Here is a 6,798-nt window from a genome sequence, read left to right as displayed (position 1 = left end):
GACTCCACAGTCATAGTGGGAGACTTTAATACACCACTTTCTTTGAAAGACAGAACAACTGGAAAGAAACTCAATAAAGATACAGAGGAGCTAAACAATACAATCCAACAACTTGATCTTATAGACATCTACAGAGCACATCACCCAACAACAGCACAACATACATTCTTTTCCCATGCACAAGGAACATTTTCCATGATAAACCATATGTTAGGCTGTAAAGCAAGTCTTGATAAAATTTAAAAACATTGAAATACTGCAGAGCATCTTCTCAGATCATGATGCTATCAAATTAGAAATTAACAATAGGAAGATCAACAGAAAAAGAGTAAACATATGGAAACTGAACAACATCCTCCTTAAAATACTGGGTAAGAGAAGAAATAAAAATTGTAATTCAAAAATTCCTTGAATCAAATGAGAATGAAAATACAACATATTCGGGACACAGCAAAAGTAGTAATCAAAGGCCAATTTATATCAATAAATATAAACATCCAAAAAGAAGAATGAGCCAAAATCAACACTTTAAACCAACATCTCCAACTATTAGAAAAAGAACAGCAAGTAAAACCTACAGTCACAAGGAGATAATAAATAATAAACATTTCAGCAGAAATCAATGAAACAGAAAATAGAAGGGCAATAGAAAAAAATCAACAGGACCAGAAGTTTTTTTGAAAAGATCAATAAAATTGACAAAACACTGGCAAATTTAACAAAGGAAATGAGGTAGAGAATACAAATAACAGGAATAAGAAACGAAATTGGTAACACCACAACAGAAACAACTGAAATAAAAGGATGATATCAGGATACTATGAAGAACTGTACTCTAACAAATTTGAAAATCTGGAAGAAATGGACAGATTTCTAGAAACACGCCACTTACCTAAATTAACACAGACTGATGTGGAAAAGTTGGTCACATCCATAACAAAAGAAGAAATTAAACAGCTCATCAAAAAATTACCAACAAAAAAAAAAAGGTCCAGGCCCAGAGAGTTTCACCAGAGAACTCTATCAAACATTCATAGACGAACTGACACCATTCCTGCTCAAACTATTCCAAAACGTAGAAAAGGATGGAATCCTCCCTCACTCATTTTATGAAGCAAGCATTCCCTTAATACCAAAACCAGGCAAAGACATCACTCAAAAGGAAAAATACAGACCAATATTCCTCATGCATATAGATGCAATAATCTCTTCAACAAAATCCTAGCCAATAGACTCCAACAACATATCAAGAAAATCATTCATTATGACCAAGTGGGGTTCATATCAGGTATACAAGGATAGTTAAACATTAGAAAAATAATCAACATTATCCACCACATAAATAAAACAAAGGAGAAGAACCACATGATCATATAAATTGATGCAGAAAAGGCATTTAATAAAATCCAACACCCATTCCTCATCAAAACTCTCAGCAAAATAGGAATAGAAGGGACATTCCTCAATATAATAAAGGGCATCTATGCAAAACCAACAGCCAATATTATATTCAATGGAGAGAGTCTGAAACCATTCCTCTTGAGAACAGGAAGCAGACAAGGATGCCCACTATCCCACTATCACCACTTCTATTCAACATTGTACTGTAAGTCCTAGCCTGGGCCATAAGGCAAGAAAGGGAAATCAAAGGCATCCAAATTGGTAAGGAAGAAGTCAAACTATCCTATTTGCTGATGATATGATCCTATACTTAGAAAACCCAAGAGACTCAATCAAAAATCTACTGGAACTAATAGAGAGAGTGAGCATCATGGCAGGATATAAGATCAACATCAAAAAATCAGTTGGATTCCTCTACACCAGCAAAGAGATTGGTGAAAAAGAAATAGGGAAGTCAATAGCATTTACAATAGCTACAAAATAATAATAATAATAATACTTGGGAATAAATCTTGCCAGGGACACAAAAGACCTCTGCAAAGAAAACTATAAAAAAAAAAACTACTTCAAGAAACCATAAGAGATCTATATAAATGGAAGAACATATCATGCTCATGGACAGGAAGATTGAACATTGTGAAAATGTCAATTCTACCCAAAGCAATCTATACATTCAACTCAATCCAAATCCAGATCCCATCAACATTTTTTAAGGATATGGAAAAACCAATCACTTACTTTACATGGAAAGGAAAGAGACCTCGGATAAGCAAAGCACTGTTGAAGAAGAAGAACAAAGTAGGAAGTCTCACACTGCCACATCTCAAAACCTACAATACAACTACAGTAGTCAAAACTGCCTGGTATTGATACAATGACAGATACATAGACCAATGGAATAGAATTGAGAACCCAGAAATTGATCCATTGACCTATGGTCAGTTGATTTTTGACAAAGGGCTGAAATCCATTAAATGGGGAAGAGAATGTTTGCTTAATAAATGGTGCTGGCAAAACTGGAGATCCATTTGCATAAAAATGAAACAAGATCTGTACCTCAGGCAAAACACAAAAACAAACTCCAGATGGATCAAAGACTTAAATATGAAACCTAAAACTATAGAGTTCCTCAAGGAAAAACTATGGACAAATTTAGGGGCCCTAATATATGGCATAAATAGACTATCAAGTATAACCCAAAATGTACAAACAGCAGAAGAGAAACTAGATGAATGGGACCTTCTAAAAATTAAATTTTTATGTGCTTCCAAAGACTTCTGCAAAAGAGTCAAAAGAGAACCTACAGATTGGGAAAAAATATTTGGCAATGATATATCTGACAAGGTATTTCTAGAATTTATAGAAAGCTCCAACACCTCGATAACAAAAAGACAAACAATCCAATTAAAACATGGGCAGAAGACATGAATAGACACTTCACCAAGGAGGCAATTAAGGTGGCCAACAGACATATGAAAAAATGCTTACGATCATTAGCCATTAGAGAGATGCAAATCAAAAAAATAAGATAGCATCTTGCATCCAGCACTAGTAGCAAAGTTCAACAGAACAAAAATAACAAATGCTGGTGGAGATGTGGAGAGATTGAGACTCTCATACACTGCTGGTGGGACTCTAAAATGGTACAACCACTGTGGAAAGCAGTGTGGCAACTCCTTAAAAAGTTGGAAATAGAAATACCATTTGACCCAGCCATTCCATTACTAGGTATATATCCTAAAGAAGTGAGAGCCATGACAAGAACAGACATATGAATACCCATGCTCATCGCAGCACTATTTACAATAGCTTAAAGATGGAAACAACCTAGGTGTCCATCAATTGAGGAATGGATGACCAAATTTTGGTACAAACACACAATGAAATACTATGCAACCCTAAAGAATAACCTAGAATCTGCAAAACACCACATAACTTGGATGAACTTGGAGGACATTATGCTGCGTGAAATAAGTCAATCATATAAGGACAAATATTGTATTAGTCCAGTATTGTAAAAATCAATGAAAGGTTTATATATGGAAGGAAATTTTTTTTGTTGGTTACCAGGGGTGGGAGGGAAAGGAAGGGAACACTGTTATATAGGTAGAGATAAGTATTGATTTGGGTGAAGAAAAGGGCAATGTAGCAAATCTGAGTGATCAACATGGTGGCATTGAGGAAGAGGAAGACATAGAGAGGTACATGGGAGAGACAACAAAGACGAACCCTTTTGCACATACAGTACTGCACTATCAGTGAAGGCGAACATGGGTATATGGGTGGATAGATGGGTGGGAAGGCTGAAATATTAAGTATGTGTGTGAGGCAGGGAGTGTATCCAAGACCATGTATAGTGCTAGCAGACAATGGTCCTATAAATATATTTGTATGATCTGAATTCTCAAGTGTACAGTACAGCTGACAAGGGACAAGTTTGTAGTCACTTCTTCATCACAGCCAGCTACCCAGAGGGGCTGAGTAGTTGAACCCGTGGGCTTGGGACAGTAGTCAAAGGGAACATCAGAGCTCAAATGGCATACCATACTACACAAAACATTGTCCTACTTCCTACTTCCTACTTTGGCGAGTAGTGACTGGGATCTTAAAAGCTTGCAAGCTGCCATCTAGATGCAATGTTGGTTCTCTTCTCATCTGGAGCAAAGAAGAATGAAGAAAACCAAAGATGCATGGAAAGAGTTAGTCCTAGTTACTGGTACACCATGCGATCCTCAGCCTATACAACTATGAGACCAGAAGAACTAGATGACGTCTGGCTACCACTGTCAACCACTTGGAGGGGGATCTGTGTAGGAGATCCTGGATAGAGAGGGAGAAAAATGTGGAACAAAACTCAAAATTGTTTGGAGAAAAAAGGGGGGGACCAGATTTTCTGGTCTGATAGAGCCTGGTGGAACCACTGAGACAATGGCCTCTAGCTGCCCTTCAGGTCTGGAATTGAACCCACACCTGTGGCTTCCAGTCAAACAAAGACAGGCATATGAGTTGAGCATTTCCCTGAGGTAGATACACTCCTTGGAGAGAACACTCCTGGGAGAAAGAAGGGCTGTTTTTGCACAGGGAGACAGCTTAGGGGGCAGGACTGCATGGAAGGATGGACACAGGGAAGAGGTAACTATCGGGAGAAATGGGAGGGAAGCTGTTCATTGTGGTAAACTGTGGTCAATGTCATGAGACACAGTGTGAGTGAACTGCTGTATGGAAAGTGAATTTGCTTTGTAAATTTTCACCCAAATCACAATAAAAAAAAAAGTTAAATCAAGCCCACAAGAGCAAAATCATGACCTGAATGTAGTGATAATCTTAAGAAGAGATTTGACACACTGAACGCTAATAAATGAAAACCAGACAAGTTGCGTAATGGCATCAAAGACATCATACATGAAGAAAGAAAAGAGTAATTAAAGTGATAAACTTGGAAAAGACCAAATAGAGGCCTGGAGGGTCTCTGAAATGTGTTCTTGAATGTAGAGGGCTAACGTGAACAGAAGAAATATTGAAGTCAAAGTGCTAAACAACAGATTTCAAAGTGCAGCTCAAGAAGACATGGCAAAATATTATAACAAAATGTGCAAAGACCTGGAGTTAGAAACCCAAAAAGGAAGAACACACTTGGCATTTTTCAAGATGAAAGAATTGAAGAAAAATTTCAAGTCTTCCTTTACAATATTGAAGCATTCTATGGGCAAAATATTGAAAGAAATATTGGAAGATGGAAGAAATACACAGAGTCTCTGAACCAAAAAGGATTGGTCAGCATTAAACCATTTCAAGAAGTAGCATATGATGAAGAACTTATGGTATTAAGGGAAAAATAAATAAACAGGGAGCCAGGAACTGATGGAACGCCAATCCAAGTTTTTTTTTTTAATGCATTTTATTGAAATATAATATATGTACAGTGAAATACACAAAACTAAATTGACATGGGTCAATGCATTTTTTTTTTTTTTTTGCAGTGTTCCCTCCCCTCACTCCCACCCCTGGCAACCAACAAAGAAAGTTTCCCTCCATACATAAACCTTTCCTGATCCTCCACAACAATGAACTAATACTGTATTTGTCCTTCTGTGATTGACTTTTTTCACTCAGCATAATGTCCTCCAAGTTCATTCATATCATGTGGTGTTTTGCAGACTCTACATTATTCTTTAGTGCTGCAAAGTATTCCAGTATGTGTATGTACCATAGTTTGGTCATCTACTCTTCCACTGATGGGTACATAGGTTGTTTCCATCTTTTTGCTATTGTAAATAGTGCTGTGATGAACATGAGTACGCATGTATCTGTTCCTATCCTGGCTCTCACCTCTCTAGGATACCTAGTAATGAGACTGCTAGGTCAAATGGTATCTCCAATTCCAGCTTTCTAAGGAATTGCCATATTGCTTTCCACAGTGGTTGTGTTACTTCACAGTCACACAAGCAGTGTATGAGAGTCCTAATCTCTCCACATCCCCACCAGCATTTGTTATTTTCTTTCTCATTGAACCTTGCCATCAGTGCTGGGGTGAGAGGGTATATCTCATTGTTGTTTTGATTTACATCTCTCTGATGGCCAATTATTGTGAGCATCTTTTCATATATTAGCTGACCACCTGAATATCCTCCTTGGTGAAGTGTCTTTTCATGTCTTCTGCCCATTTTTCAATTGGGTTGTTAATTCCTTTGGTGTTGAGGCGTTGGAGTTTTCCATCAATCTTAGAGATAATTCCCTTGCCAGATCTGTAATTATCAGCAAATATAAATTTGTTGGTGTTATTTTTGTCATGTGCTTTTTCATTGTGTCGATTTCTTTGTTCCATAGAATTTCCTATGCTGAGCTTGTTTTGTTTATGAATCATGTTATCACTTCTTTCATTGCTATTGTTTTAGTATTTGCTGAATATTTATGCTGGTCCTCTTTTTTATTTTGATGTGAAAGTTTATCATTGTTCTTTGAGGTTACCCTCTGATTTATAGTTTTCTTCCCAAGTTTACAACAGTCCGTTCTATCTTGTAGTTGTCATGACTTCCCTACCATCTCAAAGTTGTGTAACGACACAGATTGTTTTTCCCTCTTTTTGGTTTGTAGTTGTCCTCATTTGTCAGTTGGTGTGTCTGGTTCCCTGTTTACAATCTTGTAGCCTTATTTCCTTTGGATACTTCCATAGCTGGGTTGGTTTCTGGGTTATATCATCATGTGTGTTAATGGTTAGTTGTTGTTGCTGTTGCTTCTCTGTCCAAAGGGCTCCCTTTAGTATCTCTTGTAAGTTTTGTCTGGTTTTAACAAATTCCCTTAATTTCTGCTTATCTGGAAATGTCCTAATTTCACCAACATATTTGAGGGACAATTTTGCTAGGTACATAATTCTTGGTTGGAAATTTTTCTCTTTCA

The sequence above is a fragment of the Orycteropus afer genome, unplaced genomic scaffold, assembly GCF_000298275.1.
Source record: "Orycteropus afer afer isolate SDZICR_OR568_19922 unplaced genomic scaffold, OryAfe1.0 scaffold00157, whole genome shotgun sequence".
Taxonomy (NCBI): Eukaryota; Metazoa; Chordata; class Mammalia; order Tubulidentata; family Orycteropodidae; genus Orycteropus; species Orycteropus afer.
Note: the sequence above shows the minus strand (reverse complement) of the source record.